Source organism: Aulonocara stuartgranti (genome assembly GCF_965226115.1).
Source record: "Aulonocara stuartgranti genome assembly, chromosome: 14".
In the NCBI taxonomy this organism is placed as follows: Eukaryota; Metazoa; Chordata; class Actinopteri; order Cichliformes; family Cichlidae; genus Aulonocara; species Aulonocara stuartgranti.
In genome coordinates, this window is record NC_138950.1 from 13,805,756 (window position 1) to 13,824,103 (window position 18,348).

An 18,348-nucleotide genomic window follows, 5' to 3' on the forward strand; every position below is an offset into this window, starting at 1 on the left:
TATTTACACACATCCTCAACCTTTACAGTGAAACATACTGAACTAAATAACATCAGTAAACAGAGGTGGGACCAAGTCATTGTTTTGCAAGTCTCAAGTAAGTCTCAAGTCTTTATCCTCAAGTCTCAAGTCAAGTCTCAAGTAATGTCAGGCAAGTCAGAGTCGAGTCTCAAGTCACTGGTGTAAAAGTCCGAGTCAAGTCACAAGTCTGAAATTTTGAATTTCAAGTCCTTTCGAGTCTTAAAAAAAAAACAACAACGAAAAAATAATGTTGCAGTTATGCTAAATGTAAATATTAGACCATGTAATTTTAAAATCTGTGTTTTTCTCAACACATGACAAAAGTGAACGTAGAAAATATACACAAATTGTGAAATTGCACCTCTTTAAAATGCAGCTCAATTAAACCTAGCTCCAAGAATAATTTTCACCGACAGTTCTGAGATAAGCTGCATGTTATTCTTGGATGCGGTTGTAGGACCGGCTTTAAAATCGCATGACAAAAATATCATACACATTAAAAAAACCTGCATCACCAACGTAGCCTGGACAACATTTGCTAGTTAGATGAAGTCAGCTATCTCATCTTAGCATATTTATATGCATATTTATAATCATACGGTTCTTGGAGTGAGTGCATACACTCATGAAGTTTAGTAACTTCAGGTCACTGCAACAAGCCCAGGTACAGTTTACCGACGGATGGGTGCAGGACCTTGAAATGCACCGTGTAGAAAGTAAAGACCATCGTACGTATCATAAGTTTACCAGTCTCACAAATCGTCATCATAAATACACATTCGTTAACCGTTTATTAATATAACCTTTGAGCTCAACGGTAATTAATTAGTAGTGGAAATAATTTCTGGTAGCATCACAGAAATGTAGCAGTGACAATAATACTGTATGCTGTAATCGTACTGGGCAATTAGTGATACAAAACAACTGTTTTATCCTGTGAATAAAACTATATGTTTTTGTCAATGTACCATAATAACAGAAGCGAAACACAATATTGTGTCAGGACAATTCACTATTTATGCACAATAAATAAAGGAGCATAGCGCGACAATTTCTGTTCAGCGCCAGACTTGCTTGTAACCTATATCACCAATTATGTTATGAAAAATGACGTATTAACTACAACAGCAGACTGACCTTCGTGTAAATGCTTGGAGCAGACTAACCTGTGAGCTGGAGTGTTCTGGGACGTTATATTTGGTCTTTGAATGGCTGCAATCCAGTCGCATCTTTGTTACTTCGGAAACATGGCTCGAACAATTTCTCTTCAACGACGTAATCCGATAACAACCGATCTCTTTACCCGTCGGCTTCCCGTGGCTGTCATGCGACCGGCTATTGCAGTTAATAATACAACGGCTTCTTGACATTTTTGTGTTTCTTTTTATCGCTGTGATTTCAATTGAAAGCCTGCGTGCGCTAGTACCTCTTGCCACGAGTTCCCAGAATCCTTTGCGGTTCTACCCGTGAATGACGTCACATTTTCAATCTCTATATAATATGCATGTTAAATTTTATATTTGGGGTAAAATATCAAGTCTTTTCAAGTAAACCGGTTCAAGTCCAATTCAAGTCCCAAGTCATTGGTGTAAAAGTCCAATTCAAGTCACAAGTCTTAGAACATTTTTTCAAGTCAAGTCTAAAGTCATAAAATTAATGACTCGAGTCTGACTCGAGTCCAAGTCATGTGACTCGAGTCCACACCTCTGTCAGTAAATCATAACAGTAAGTAAGGTTGCAACATTATTAAGAAATGAAGAAAAATTCTACACAAATATCCAATCCAACTTTATTTATAGAGCACTTTAAAACAACATGGTTGACCAAAGTGCTTTCCATTAAAAAACAGTGATAAAAATTAAAAACCATACAAGATATTTAGTAGTTCACATGTAGTATTATTCAGTTCATTTTTATTTTATTTTCTGTGCCAATTCATAACAACAACCGCCCCAGGTGCTTTCATATTGAAAGGAAGAGTCCTCCAGAAGAACCAGGCTCAAGGAGGGACCACGCCATCTGCTGTGACTGGTTGATGGAGAGAAAGGAGAGTGGGAGGAGATGAGGACAGAACACAAACTGTGGGGGAGAGTAGATGAAAGTGAATGGCATGCAGATGTGCTATAACCAACAGGAATGAAAAGAGAGTTGTGGAGAAGTGCTCAGTGCATGATGGGAGGTCCCTCAGCAGCCTGAGCTTAAAGGAGCATAACTAGGGGATTGTTCTAGGCCACCTTATCCAGCCCTAACTATAAACTTTATCAGAAAGGAAAGTCTTAAGCTTAATCTTAAAAATAGAGAGGGTGTCTGTCTCCTGAACCCAAACTAAGAGCTGGTTCCATTTGGACAGGGGCCTGATAGCTGAAGGCTACCATGCTATTTTTGGAAACTTCAGTAAGCCTGCACACTGAGAGTGAAGTGTTTTCTTATGGGATAATACAGTCCTACAAGGTCTTTAAGATATGACACGGCCTGATCATTCAGGACTTTTGTATGTATCTCTCTTTCTACACCCTGTTAGTTCTCTCACTGTAGCATTTTGTAGTTATTGAGTAGTCACAAATGTGTGAACTAGTTTTTCAACATCCCTCTGAGACAGAGCTCTAATTTTGGTAGCAATATACAGATGAAAAAAGGCATTTGTGGATGTTTATTTGGTTTATGTTGAAGGACAAAAAAGGTCCCTAAAAGTAGCACTGTAGGCCCAGGTAATGTCATCAGTACAACACCTTCACTTTTATCACAAACCCTGACTCACTCTCCCTGCTTTCCTGTCTACTCTTCACTGTGCCATCTAATAAAGGCAAAAAGGCACTAGTAATAATATTTGTAGTAATAGTAGATGGATAATATAGATGATACAAAATTAACTAATAGTTTTGCCTTCATAAATAAAACTGACATAAATGACTGAGTACCATTTGCATAGCAGTGGAAATGTATACAGGGTTTAATAATAATATAAAAAGTATAATGTAAAAATTACTGGGTCTAGAATATAACCCTGTAGAACTGCAGGAATTGTGTGTGTGAAAGAGATTATCAGTTACATGAACAAACTAGACTCTAACTACTGTTGTAACTTGTTGTGCCAATTTTGTACATCACTCTCAATCAATTAAATGTCAGAAATCACTTCACTATCTTAGGCCATAATGAGGATGGACTCTAGATCCTGGCCGAAATTCTTCAGCTAGAGCATTACTTTGCAAATAATCATATAGCTTACCACAACTCTTATAAGTGATCATTTTCAAAATAAAAGAAAGGAAATCAGTCTGTAATTAGCTAAGACACTTGGATCAAGTAAAGGGTTTGTAAATAATGTTTTAATTGGATTATAACCGTGTCATATGTAGCCTACTGATAAAGGTGAACTGATCATATTTAAAATTGTGGCAGTGGTTAATTGTAAGACTTCTGTGAGCAGTTGTTATGCCATCTCAGATAAAATAAGGAGAGCAGACAGGGGCTCCCCACCATTTTTCCTAATCTGGATACCAGCATATATGTCTTTCTCAATAAGTCCTTTTTTGAAATTTTGAATAGATAAAAAGGTTTGCTGTCATGACAAGCAGGCAGTTAATAGTGCATGCTGAAAGTACAGTGAAATTGCACAAAAGTGTCATTCAATAAAAGACTTCAACATTTATTAGATAATTAATTATTAATATTTTCATTTAAAGTTAAAAAGCTAAAAAAAAAAGGGTTACCCTGCATTCACTTTACTGACTTGAAAAATGTTCATAAACCAAAAACATTCACTGTTTTTACAACTAGGTTGATGTGTACAGAAGCTGTTCATTTTAGGTGTTTACACTGTTGAGTTTGGAAAGGAAACATTCATTCTGGTCCAGTAAAAATGTCAAAATCGTGACTTCAGACTTAATACTGTGTCTGTCTTTGAAATGAATTGGTCGGGTATTTTTTGTACACAGACGTAAAAATGGCAAACGTATATTTTTTGAATTACCTGAAATGTTTGATAACAGTGTACTGAGATGCCTCACGTAGTCTGAAAGACGCTAGTATTTTCATAACCTTTAATAAAGTGTCCTTACAAAAGAGTCAGTATTTTCTTTTAGGCAGTGTGACCTTTTTCCAGTGTGACTCTCATCATTCATTTATGATAAACAGATTGCTCACTCTGAGATAAACATGTAAATATGTTCCAGTGGTCAGAGGTTAACAGTAATTTCCTGCTGACCATAATCCTCACTGTCTTACATGTAAGTTCAGGTGTTTTCTTCTCTGGATGCTAGTTATAAGAGTTCAGACACCATGATACATGGCCCTGTTCATAGTACTTTTCTGTGAGATGGGTGGTGGGTTGAAGCATTGTCCTTTTATATAGTAAGATGTCAATGAGGAAACATTTCAGCCCTCAAGCATCAAAGCTATTTAAATTACTAAAATGAATAAGTGTGATCATTTAAGGCCCCATTATACTATAATGTTTCTATTTTTCACAGCACAGAAACTGCCCCCATAGAGATGGTAATTGACCTCAGACCTCACATACTAACGTAAGTCACTAATAAGGTTGCTGTCCTCATTTTAAGCACAACCTTTGACACAGCTGATAATGCACTCTTCACTGGGCAGGTTTTTCTGATAATGTTCTCAAATAATTCCAATGCTTCATCACTTGTAGAGATCAAGTATCAAACATACATGTCATTTTATGCGGTGTACCACTGGATAGAATTCTGGGCCCACTGCATTTTTCATTATACATGGCGGCTTTATGGCAGATAGTGCTGGGAATAGGGAAACATGGCTATTGCACTCTTACTTGGATATATAATCTTAAATCATCTTGGATCATCTTGGATCATCTTACATTTCTCACAGTCTGACACTTTACATTACAAAAACACATTTTAATTGACTTTTAATTAGTGTTTTGACTTTAATAAATTGATTTGTTGTGCTTTTCATCATTCCTCTGTACAGCTGTACCTGCTGGTGATTTAATCCATGTTCAGAGATGCAGAGGATAAGCATATTTTTTCAGTAATATCATATCAGCTTCCTGCTTCAATTACTTCCATGTTTGTTTGTTTCCATATACCTGTGACAGATATTGAAAAAAATGTTCTGATATGTTTAATTATGGTTTCCAATGATTTTTATTTAAAAAGGAGTTAACCCAACTTTTCTTTGATCTAAGTATGAAATATCTGCCTCAAGGTGTCTGCAGCAGTATATTTTGTTACTCTTGGCCTCTTAGCCATTGTTCAATATAATCCATTTTAATAGATTTAAAGTGATGTAGCTATTAAGTAATGTAGAATAATCAAAACATAAACGTAAGTAAAATTTAAGATTTGTAATTGCTTATAGCATTTGGGTTTGGATGTGCTGAGGTCTATCCTAAAGGCAGTCCTAGTCACATCAGAGGGCAACATGCTAACATGGACCACTCTCTGGGGCCTTGCAGGCCATTAAAGCTGGGTCATGTGGTCACTCTTGTCTCTTCCATCCATCCACTCTGATTCAACCTCATTTCCTGCAACAACTCCAAACACGACACACATGCACACTGTTTGTGTTTCTGTGATTTCCACAGTACCTCTTTGCTTTGTGTTGGAGTTTTAATAAACTAAGCAAATCTGTCACATCCTTTGAGCCACATTTTGACAGCAGGGTTTTTTTTCCCATTAGACAGCCTGATTCAACATTAAACTGATGAGATTTTTTTTTTTTTGTTACAGACTTGATATTTCATGTGTTTATTGACATTATTTATTGAAATTCACTTGCAACGTTCTGCAAGAATGAATCTACTCAATCTACATTTGTAGACGGGAGATGAGAAATCGATCAAATGAGAAAAGAAAACCACAAATAGATGAATATAATAAAGGTAATAAAGGGGTTGCATCATTAGAGTTTGTTTGCTTCATGGAAATAGGACATTTTCATGTACCTCCTTCATACTGCACTTTATCTTGGTCCAGTCCAGTTCCATTTCTTTTGGATAACCAGAAGAATATTTAATAATCCTGAATGTCAATAATCACTGTTATTTACTCCCATTACTGCAGTCTAGAGCTCATTTTCAGCAATCTCCCTAAAATGTTGTTTATAGGAAGAGAGACTTCTGTCCAGATGCTCTGTGCCTCGAGAATCAACAATTCCCTCTGGCTTCTTTCACTGACATTTGGGATAAAAATATAAATCTTACTTTGATTAATGGAAATCTGGTCTTATCTTGCAGAAATATTGTGTTTGTTTTCATTTACTATTTAATGAATATGCTTAAAATGTTGAGAAGCCCATATATCAAACTCCATATCTAGCAATGATGCTGTAAAGTTGTCTATCAATGTTGCACCTATGAAAGCTGTAAGTTACCCTGAATGCTAAATACAAGAAATTAAATGTTTTTGGTAACTTATTTTACCTTTAAAAAAGTCAGAACCAAGACTGAGAGCTCTGTAGCACATATGTCATTCGAAGATAAATATATTTTCTAATCCAAATTCAGGTTCAAATTCAATTCTTAGGAGGCACAGGGCTGACAAAGAAGGAAGAAAGAAATCAGCATGAGAAATCGGATTATTTTATTAGAAATAAATATAGTGAAAAATGTGGAAAATTATTTAATGTGAGTAAGTGGTCAAGGTGACCGGGGCTGGTGCCACCCCATTCCCTATCTGGTCACACCTCTGTATAGATTATCCGTGTTGCTGTGAAAGACTAGACTCACAAAAATGATTTAGGAGGCACCAATGTTTTCTTGTTGATTGTAAGTATAGTATCACAGCTTGAGCAGTTAAGAATGTGGTTGCACAGATTATTACTATTATATTAAAACAGCAAAAAATCCCTGAATTTTCTTCAAAAGTGACTTAGTGGAGCTCTAAATGTGCTTAACTTTGTGTTTAGAAAAACAAATAAGTACATGTGTAGTTTCCAATTACCTGGGTTCTGAGTCTGTACATATACTATAAAAAAAGTAATGTGCTTTTCTTTATGATCATTTTGTGTTGTATGCAAAGGAACTCTTTATAATATTCGACTTGTATTGTTTTGCTCATCTTTGCTTTTTTAACAAGTTTTTACCTGTAGTTGCTGTGCAAAATTATTATTATTATCATTACTATGTTCAGTACTACAGGACTGTGTTCCCACAACAACATAAAGCTAATGATATTTCTGGTTTGCACTAGCAAAATCTTTAAATATGAGTACCTTTAATATATACACACTGTGCTGTGTTTAAAACATCTCCTGCTCTCCCCTACTTCTCATGTGTCTCAGTTACTCACTACTCTGGGCCTAATCATGCATGCCACTGATTACACAGAAACCTTTAAAATACTAAACGCAATCTTTTGACCAACTCACACAATAAAACTCATAACAACATAAAAATCTGATAATATCTGGAAACTGGGCTGTCCGAAAGTCTCCTTATATTTCAATCGCATCGCTATAAGTGCAGTGTTAATTTCTGCCGATAAGTTCCACTTTGTTCTTACTGTTTGCTGCGGTGATGACGTCACATGCTTTTACGACGCTCCTGCCGTATCATGAGTCCGAGGATCACTAGCCATGTTTTTTCTCCATGAGTGTGGGGGAATAGCGATCTCCAGCCGTGTGCGTTCCTGTGCAAATGTGAGTCAAAATCCCTCCAGTTCTACGAATCTATTTCCACTTATAGCACGGGTTGTACTTTGACATTGATTACAGGGGGTTTATGCTAGGAGATTTATCGAGAGTGGTAGAGGCATGTGACTTACCACCGTAGCATTTGTTGCGGGTTGGATCTGTGTACCGCGGTTGTGTTATTTAGCCACAAGAGGGCACTGAAGACCATGTAATTGCTGACCTTTCCTAATTTGGGGGCATTAGGTCTTTTCTGTTGTCTGAGATATATAGATATTCTTGTTTCCTGCCTGTTTAAATGGGATTGTGGGACTTTCTTATGTCAGAGCATTCAGCTGATTATTTGGGTTACAGATCATTATATTGGCATGATGTTGGGAAGTGACGAGTGTTATATTTATATGTGAAAATTGTTTCTCCTTGTTTCTTGTTATTCAGAACCACACGTCTGTCCACCCCTCCCACATTCGTTAAGTATGCCTACTGCTGTACTGTTGAGCTGCTATTAACTTCCATTAAAGTATATCCGGACATCACTCTCTGTGCCCCACTCTCTGACCGGAGTTTAAGTCCTGAGGGAGCTATCATCCCAGCATCCCAGAGATAACTCTCTAACAAGTGGTCCTTCGAGCCGGATAGATAGCTACTCTGAGGACGACATGGAGTTTAAGCACCAGGATATCCCTGACATATCCGTGCGACGGAAAACTCAGCGAGAGAGACATCTCCCGGCTTACTTTGATGATTATGAAGTTGAATATCAACCCAAATCAGGTACATCCACCGATAAACCAACAGCAGGTGCAGAGGCAGGGATGGCTATAGATCAGCGCTCTGCCAGGCAGCGCTCGACCGCTTCACGATCACATGCCTCAGGTTCTCAATGCAGTAAACCTAGATCCCAGGCTAGTGGTCACTCACCTTCGGGAGGCTCTATCATCGCAGGGCTAACTGATTTGCAGACAGCGATGTTGGAAGAGAAGATGAAGGGCATGGAGCTAGCAGAATTGCAGCGGCAGATGATGGAAGAGAGTCTAGCTGAGGAACAGTGTTTAACATTGGATGCTCAGGCCCGGGAAGCCCTCAGTAAGAAGGAAGAACTATACATGCAGCAAGAAAGGCAAAGACGTCAATTAGACGAAGAGGCACGTACTGCTCACAACACCAGAGAATCTATTACCAGACGTCTATCAACGCAGCGTTGACTCAAAGAGAAGGAGATGGAGCTAAAGAGAGCTTCCCTCATTGCTGCTTTTCTTCGTGATCAAGAAGATGGGCTGCCAGCACCTAGACCTTTAAATAACTGTGAGTATGACTCGGGCCTGCAGGCTTGCAGCAGTGGTGTAAACTCCCAAGTGAATCTGTCAGAGCACCCAGCACATAACGGACAGCAACGTAATATGACCAGCTATGTGAATGCTTTCCCACCTTCCATCTTGCCAGTGGATGCATCAGTACCAGATTCGCAGCCCTTACATCCCACCAGCTCCTCGTCTGTCCTGGAGCCAGTATCTGAACCTCTCCATGAGTGTCCAACGCAACATATCAGTCCTGCTATGGACACTCCCTCAGCTGGTCATCAGTATGGTCAGCAGCCAGGCGGAAATCACCCCTCTATTACCTACTCGACTCAGACTCTCCGACCTGCAGCAGAGGACAGCTCTAATATTCCTAACCGACAATCACAGCCTCCTGGAAAGGTGAAACACCAGGGATGGCTTCCTCCAGTGCCATACTCAACACCCAGTCAGTTTCTACCGCTTCCTGATTTACCGTCCCGCCTGCGGGATAAAGTCGGACCAGCTGGCTGTGGGCCCACGGCGCCGTCTTTACAGTCCGAGATACAGTTGCCACCTACTGCCAGCAATGGCAACAACTTGATGGAACTGCTAATTGCCAGCTCGTATGGGATCCCCAAGCCAGCACTACCTTCTTTCGCCAGTGGTAAGGAAAGTGATTTCGCGCTTCTTAAGATGGCTCTGGACAGTCTGCTTGGTAGCCATACTCATCTCACAGAGCAGTTCAAATATCAAATCCTTCTGGAGCAGTTAAAACTACCAAGTGCTCACAAACTAGCACAAGCATATATGCATGATCCCCTGCCATATACTACAGCACTCCAGGCTCTCCAAGACAAATATGGTCAACCTCGTCAGCTCGTACAGAGTGAGCTTGGATCTATCCTGAACTCTCCCCAAATCCGGGTGGGGGACCCAGAAGCCTTTGACAATTTTGCTCTGGATGTGCAAGCTTTAGTAGGTATGCTTCGATCACTGGAAGGTGAAAACGGCTACGAACTGCGATGTGGCTCTCATGTCGATAAGTTACTGAGTAAGCTCCCAGCAAGCTACAGAGATGGGTTTGTTGAGTACAGCCTCAGTCGTGGGATACTGAGAACTGGAACTGACAAGACATATACCCTGCCAGATTTTTCAGCCTGGCTCCAAGTGAAGTCGCAGGCCAAGCGCATATCTAGTAGGGCAGCCGACATGTTTCAGGACCAGACCAAACAAGGTCAGAAAGGCAGGAAAAGCCAAAGATATCCTTCCACTGTGTATTACAACACAGACAACAGGAAGGGGGATGGAGCTCATCTGGAACCAGGTCATCGGACACCTCCCAGTAAAGGGAAGATTAAGCCGAAACCTTACTGTCCATACTGTGACACCCGTGAGCACTACCTTAATCTTTGCCCCAAATTTAAGACACTGTCCACCACCCAAATTGCAGAGTGGATCAAAGATAAAGGTTGTTGGCGTTGTGGACGGAATCATGCACCTGATGTGTGCACCCTGAAGGCACCCTGTAAAGTGTGCAAACAGCAACATCTTACAGTGCTGCATGAGGTTTGCCAACAGGAGCCTAGGAAAGTCCTGATGGTTGGCACTGCCCCAGATACGTCCACCATCTACATTGATCACCCAAACCGTCCGCATAAGGTCCTGCTAAAGGTTGTGAAGGTGTATCTGTACAATGCTGGGTATTCATTGGAGACCTTTGCTGTACTAGATGACGGTTCTGAACGATCCATCATCCTACCACCAGCCGTGCAGCACCTCAATCTAGGGAAGGAAGCCGAGACACTTCCATTAAGAACTGTTCGTCAGGATGTGATTCACCTGCAAGGGGCCTCGGTCTCCTTTGAGATTTCCCCTGCCCATGATCCTAAGGTGAGATACCACATCCATCATGCCTTCACTGCTGACAAACTGGGCCTCTCCGAGCACAGTTATCCGGTTAAGGCACTCATGCAAAAATATGCACACCTGCAGGGACTCCCACTTTCCCCTGTCGACAGGGTGCAGCCTTTAGTCCTTATTGGCTCAGACTTCCCTCATCTGCTTGTCCCAACGAAGCCTGTACGGTCTGGCCCTCCTGGGGGTCCATTGGCAGTCTGTACCCGCCTTGGGTGGGCTCTGCAGGGTCCAGCTAATTTAACCCAGTTCGCTGTGGAAGAGCAACAGTGTCTCTTTACTGGGTCCCCAAACAATGATCTCCTTCAACATGTAGAACGATTGTGGAAGACAGATGTACTCCCATACACAAATGTGAAGACTGCGACACGTTCTAAGGAAGATCAGAAAGCACTTGAAGCTCTTGAGCAGCGCACAACCAGAGTGCAGGTGGAGGGAGTGACAAGATATGCAACGCCCCTCCTCCGTCGCAAAGACAGTCCTCGCCTCTGGGCACCCAGACTGGCCTTGCTACCACAGCTACGGAGTACTGAACGTCAGATAGCGAGAGACCCAGGGCAGGCTGAAACCTATTGTCAGGAAGTGCATAAACTGGAGGTGGTAGGCTATGTTGAGAAACTATCCCCCGAGAAGGTGGATTGTTCGGGCGAGTCATGGTATCTACCCCACCATGTAGTTCACCACAACAACAAGGCTAGACTTGTATTCAACTGCTCATACCAGTACAACGGGCTCAGCCTCAACAGCCAGTTGCTTCCAGGTCCAATTCTGGGACCTTCACTGCTTGGGGTCCTCCTCCGCTTCAGGGAGCATACTGTGGCCATAAGTGGTGACATCAAGGCAATGTTCCACCAAATTCGGTTGCTGCCTGAGGACAAACCTCTGCTCCGCTTCCTATGGAGGTCTATGAGGAAGGATGAGGAGCCAAGTGTGTACGAGTGGCAGGTTCTGCCTTTTGGTACAACGTGCAGTCCTTGTTGTGCCACCTATGCCCTCCAAAGACATGTCAGGGACAACAGCCAGGGTAATGAAGATATCTTGGACACGGTGGAGAGGGCCTTCTACGTCGATAACTGTTTGCATAGTCTCCAATCTGCAGAGGAGGCTAAGACACTCATAGATCGGATGCGAGAGTTACTCGCCAAAGGGGGATTCGAGATTAGGCAATGGGCCAGTAATGTTCCATCGGTGGTGGAACACCTACCAATGGAAGCCAAAGCAGCCATCACAGAGCTTTGGCTCTCCCAGCACAGCCAAGACCCAGAAGAACCAGCTCTGGGCCTTCGTTGGAACTGTCTCACTGACCGCCTTGGATACAGGCATCGACCTGTGGAGTACTCTCTGCCCACACTGAGAAATGTTTACCGGGTGATGGCATCACAATATGATCCTCTGGGCTTCCTCATACCCTTCTCAACTCGAGCAAAGGTTCTAATTCAGGATCTTTGGAAGGCAGGAGTTGGATGGGATGAACAAATCCATCCTACGGCCTTACTAGACAGATGGACACAGTGGGAGAAGGAACTAGTGAACTTGCCACAGGTGGAACTACCAAGATGCTATGTCTCACCAAGAGCCGACGTCGGGAGACCGGATAGAGGGGCTCACATATTTTGTGATGCCTCCGAAAGAGCCTATGGAGCAGTAGCCTATCTGCGAACACAGGACTCCCAAGGCGGCGTCCACGTGGCATTCATGATGGCGAGGTCAAGAGTAAGCCCCCGGAAACAGATTTCTATGCCACGTTTGGAGTTATGTGCAGCTCTTGCTGGAGCCCAACTGGCTAGAGTACTGGAGACCGAGCTGGCATTTCAACCCAGTGACATTACCCTATGGAGCGACTCAACAACCGTTTTGACCTGGATCCAATCTGATTCATGCCGCTATAAGGTCTTTGTTGGTACCAGGATTGCCGAAATACAAGATCTTACCGAGGTGTCAAGTTGGAGGTATGTCAACACCAAGGACAATCCGGCTGATGACCTCACGCGAGGGAAAAGCCTTCTCGAGCTGGGTCAACCAAACTGTTGGACTCAGGGCCCACCTTTCCTTTTAACGAACCCTGATACCTGGCCAACTCTCCATGAAGGTGAAGGTCAAGAAGACGATGGGGAGCTGAGAGGAACAGCATTCTGTGGAACCACCACCACATGCAGTCCACAGCAAATGGTGCCAATTTCCAATTTTGGCAAATGGAGTGAAGCGGTTAAGGCTACCCATCGGATCCTTCATGGGGCGGCTGCTGATCACGAAAACCATGTCATGACTGCTACAGATGTATCAGCTGCTGAGCTGCATCTCCTGAAACAAGCTCAAAATGATAGCTTCCCCGAGGAATTACAGACCCTGGTTGCTGGTAAGGCAATTCTTAAGCAGAGTCGCCTGCTAACACTTGCTCCAGAGTATGATCCGGCTATTGGACTGATAAGAGTTGGGGGAAGACTCAGAAGAGCAGAAGGTCTGGACTTGGATGCCATGCACCCCATAGTCCTTGATCCGCAGCATCCGGTGACTAAACTACTGATCAGGCAATACGATGAGCAGCTGTTGCACCCTGGGCCAGAACGAGTGTTCGGGGAGATGAGGAGGAAATATTGGATTCTCCGAGGAAGGGAGGCAATCAAGCGGCACCAGCACAGCTGTGGTGAGTGTCGAAGGTGGCGAGCCAGTCCTGATATTCCTCGGATGGCAGATCTACCCCCCGCGAGGCTGCGCCTATACAAACCACCCTTTTGGTCCACTGGGGTCGACTGCTTTGGCCCTTACAACATCAAAGTGGGACGGCGCACTGAAAAGCGCTGGGGTATCATATTCAAATGCATGACTACGAGCTGTGTGCATCTTGACCTGTTGGACAGCATAGATACCGATGCCTTTCTCATGGCTCTGCGTCGGTTTATTGCACGCCGGGGCAAGCCATATGAGATCCTATCTGACTGTGGTACCAACTTCAGGGGAGGAGAGACCGAACTGCGGTCTAGTTTCTCAGCTCTTGAAGCCCCCATTAAAGAGCAGCTGGCGGAGCAGAGGATTGAGTTCCGGTTCAATCCACCAGGTTCCCCCCATTTTGGAGGTACTTGGGAACGGGAGATAAGGTCTGTGAAGACAGCTCTTCAAGTGGTGTTGGGAGGCCATACGGTGACAGAGGCAGTTTTGCAAACTGTGCTGATCGAAGTGGAAGGGATCATTAATGCAAAGCCTCTTGGGTATGTCTCTTCGGATGTAGCGGATCCGGATCCAGTCACACCCAACTTATTGCTAATGGGGCGACGAGATGCATCACTCCCCCAGGTGATTTATGCTTCGAGTGAGATGCTGGGAAGACGGCGATGGCGCCATAGTCAGATTCTGGCGGACCATTTTTGGTCCAACTTCCTGCGTCACCATCTGCCGGATCTTCAGAGGAGACAAAGATGGCAGGGGGAAACTGACAACTTGACCATGGGACAAGTGGTTATGGTGGTTGACTCACAACTACCGCGAGCGCAGTGGCCCATCGGAAAGGTGGTCAAGGCCTGTCCAGGGCCAGACGGTCGGGTGAGAGCGGCTGAGGTGACAATCAAGGGACAGACATATCTTCGACCAGTTGCCAGATTAGTCAGACTCTCAGCCTGGGAGGATGATGAGGCCTGTAAACCCAATGATGCTTAGACTTTCGGTTGAAGAGCAAATTTATCACTTAAATTTGGGGGCGGCTGTGTCCGAAAGTCTCCTTATATTTCAATCGCATCGCTATAAGTGCAGTGTTAATTTCTGCCGATAAGTTCCACTTTGTTCTTACTGTTTGCTGCGGTGATGACGTCACATGCTTTTACGACGCTCCTGCCGTATCACGAGTCCGAGGAGCACTAGCCATGTTTTTTCTCCATGAGTGTGGGGGAATAGCGATCTCCAGCCGTGTGCGTTCCTGTGCAAATGTGAGTCAAAATCCCTCCAGTTCTACGAGTCTATTTCCACTTATAGCACGGGTTGTACTTTGACATTGATTACAGGGGGTTTATGCTAGGAGATTTATCGAGAGTGGTAGAGGCATGTGACTTACCACCGTAGCATTTGTTGCGGGTTGGATCTGTGTACCGCGGTTGTGTTATTTAGCCACAAGAGGGCACTGAAGACCATGTAATTGCTGACCTTTCCTAATTTGGGGGCATTAGGTCTTTTCTGTTGTCTGAGATATATAGATATTCTTGTTTCCTGCCTGTTTAAATGGGATTGTGGGACTTTCTTATGTCAGAGCATTCAGCTGATTATTTGGGTTACAGATCATTATATTGGCATGATGTTGGGAAGTGACGAGTGTTATATTTATATGTGAAAATTGTTTCTCCTTGTTTCTTGTTATTCAGAACCACACGTCTGTCCACCCCTCCCACATTCGTTAAGTATGCCTACTGCTGTACTGTTGAGCTGCTATTAACTTCCATTAAAGTATATCCGGACATCACTCTCTGTGCCCCACTCTCTGACCGGAGTTTAAGTCCTGAGGGAGCTATCATCCCAGCATCCCAGAGATAACTCTCTAACATGGGCATAACTAAAAAGGAGACTGGATAGTCCCTTTCACGCATTTTTATTCAAATGAGCATTTATCTATATGCAGTGCGCCACAGAGACCACTAGGGAGCAGCACAGAGCCATGATTCTGACCAAACATGAAGTCTGTAGTGTTGGTGTTTAAGGATTTTGTATGCCTGGTAAATGATGAATTGTTTTAACCACATAAAATTCAAATTTATGACTAATTAATGTGGCTGAACTTCATTAATACGTATAATAACAGGACGGATTACTTAGGTCTTCCCTTCAGTTTCACTGTGATGTATATCAATGTGCTTTATATTAATCACTGATTATGAAATAAGCTTGATGTTTAATCTGGAATATCTCCTGAATTAAATTATATTTTGGGGTATTTACAAGTGGAAACATAAATAAAAGACTAAAAAAGACCTGCGCTTTCCTCTGAGTGATATCCTTGACAAGGTCATGATGGTGGAAAGCAGTGCTCCTCACGTATTGTTCTCTAAATATGGGGCTGAGATTCATATGTAAACAATAATTCATCCTGGAGTTATCCCACCCCACTGGGGACTTTTCCCATTTTCAGCCAAACAAAGGAAACGGACAAAAGCCTCTGTAAACATATCCTCACATAAAAACTTGCCGTCAGTGAGATGACTTCCACAGACAAGCTCTTAATCATCTGTATTAGCAGAGAGTTATAAATAATCATTGGCTAGTTTCTTTCTTTCTTTTTTTCATCTGTACTATAAGTCACGTTTTTAATCATGCATTATGAACCTGTCCATCTGCTGTTGTCAAAAAATAAAGATTTTTCCTGGCTTTGGCAAACATTACTCACCGAGGATCAAATCGCAGCAGGGCCTTTGATGAAGGCTTCACTTTCCTGCCTGCGTTAAAACTGAAGCATCAGATTACAGCCGCACTCTCACAGGTTTTGTGCTTCAGCCCAGATTGTGTGATTTAGATGTCTGTTTGTTGAGTCTGGGTGTTTCAGGCTGATCAGATAGACGCGGCTCTATCAGGCAGATCTAAGTTTGGCAGGCGGTCCCGAGCCATTAAAAGTTTCTGGACATGGTGACCTGAAGAAATCATTCGCAAAGCTCATGAGGGCTGCACAGAAAATCGTGGTTTTATGGCAAGGATCAGAAAGTTCATTGATGTTTAACAAAGAATGATTTTGATGCCAGATTTGAAGAAAACCAGCAACCATGTATTTCCACACACTGGTGAGAGATATTTCGTTTAATCTTGCATCTTTAAGAAAGAATTGTACTGAACGCACAGTGTACTGGCTAAATAGGTCATCTGCTGGGTGGGATTTGTAACAAAACACAAAAAAAAGCAGGATACGTGGGCATCTGATCTTGTTTTGCTCAGAATTCATATTGTATTTCAGCACTACCTTATCAGAAAGGCAGGGGGGATAGCAAACATGTGCAGCAAGCTGTGTAGGGCTGTGAGTCTGGATCTGACACATAAAACCACAGAGCAGGATGTGCCTGAACCAGGTGACATACATTACATGTCTTAGACGACAGTAACAATATTAGGGGCAGGAAGGGAATAACAATCAAAGCATATAATGTTTCAATGAGCTCATGCAAAAAAAGATTGAATGAATAAATCTAATGCTTTGATATACAGTCAGTAAAAAAAACAAGTATACTCTTTATTTGTGTCAGGACAGTACAGCAAATCACTCTGGTCCTAAGCAGGTGTAAAAATAGGTAACTACAACACCCGATGAACTACAAAATATGACATATTACAACGTGTCATCATTTGTTTAATAAAAACTGAAACAAAATGCCAAAGCAGGGGATAAAAAGCTGAGGACACGCTTACTGTTTCCATATGAATTAAAAGGGTGCCAGGTGCTGGTAATTAAATGCAACTGATTAATTGCTCACCAGTGAATCTGAGCACCTCTATAAAAGCAGAAGTTTTGGTTTGTTGGTCTGGAGCATTCAGGTGTGGGCTAGCAAAATGCCAAGGAGGAAAGATATCAGCAGTGATCTTACAGCAGCGATCAATCAGGGAGTGGTTATAAGGTCATTACCAAACTATTTAAAGTCCATCATTCTACAAGTGAGAAAGATTATTCACAATCGGAAAACACTGAAGACTGTTGCCAATCTTGACAGCAGTGAACATCCCAGCAAACTGACCCCAAGGTCAGACCGTACAATGCTCAAAGAAAGTTCATGACAGTGCAATTCAAAAAAGACTGAACAAGTGTGGTTTGTTTGGAAGGGTTTCTAAAATAAAAAGCATGGCAGTAGAGCTTGGATTTGCAAAGCTATAGCTGAAGAAACCACAAGACTTCTGGAACAATGGACAGACAAGAAACACAAGTGGAGATGTTTGGATATAGTGTATCGAACCACGTTTAGTGAGAGCCAAATAGCAGATCGGGCACGATGGTGTAGGGGTGATCTAAGCGTGTTTTGAAGCTACAGAACCTGGGAATCGTGCAGCGATTGAGTCGACAATGAACACCTCTGTATACCAAAGTATTCTAGTGTCAAATGTGAGGCCATCTGTGTGACAGCTAAACCTTGGCTGAAAATGGGTCATGCAAAAGGCCAATGATCCCAAGCACAGCAGCAAATCTACACAAAGAATTGCTGAAAAAGAAAAGAATCAAGGTTTTGCAAACCTCGGTGAACTGAAGTCATGTTGTAAAGAAGAGTGGGCCAAAATTCCTCTACATCGATGTGAGAGACTGATAAAGTCAAACAGAAGCAAAAAAATATCATTGAAAGTTATTGCTGCTTCTACAAGCTATTGGATCATAGGGATGTATTTAGTTATTCACACAATGCATCTTAATTTTGTTTTTGTTTTTATTATGAGATATGAAACATATGAATTTCCCTCTGGGATCAATAAAGTTATTCTCATTCTTATTGTTATTAAAGAACTAGTTGCACAGTGTAATATGTCATGTTGCTCTCAGTTTGTATTTACTTTGATGATTTACTTTACCATG

At 42.3% G+C, this 18,348-nt stretch overlaps 1 protein-coding gene across 7 annotated transcripts in view; it reads right to left on the reverse strand.

Moving 5' to 3' along the window:
* The window catches only part of picalmb (phosphatidylinositol binding clathrin assembly protein b), a 31,625-nt gene extending 24,031 nt beyond the window's left edge, over positions 1-7,594 (reverse strand). For all 7 annotated transcript variants that reach the window (XM_082503990.1, XM_082503987.1, XM_082503992.1 and 4 more), the window contains exon 1: positions 7,512-7,594. The gene's annotated coding sequence lies outside the window, so the exon portion shown is untranslated. The remainder of the gene's footprint in view (positions 1-7,511) is intronic.
* Between the last annotated feature and the right edge of the window lie 10,754 nt (positions 7,595-18,348).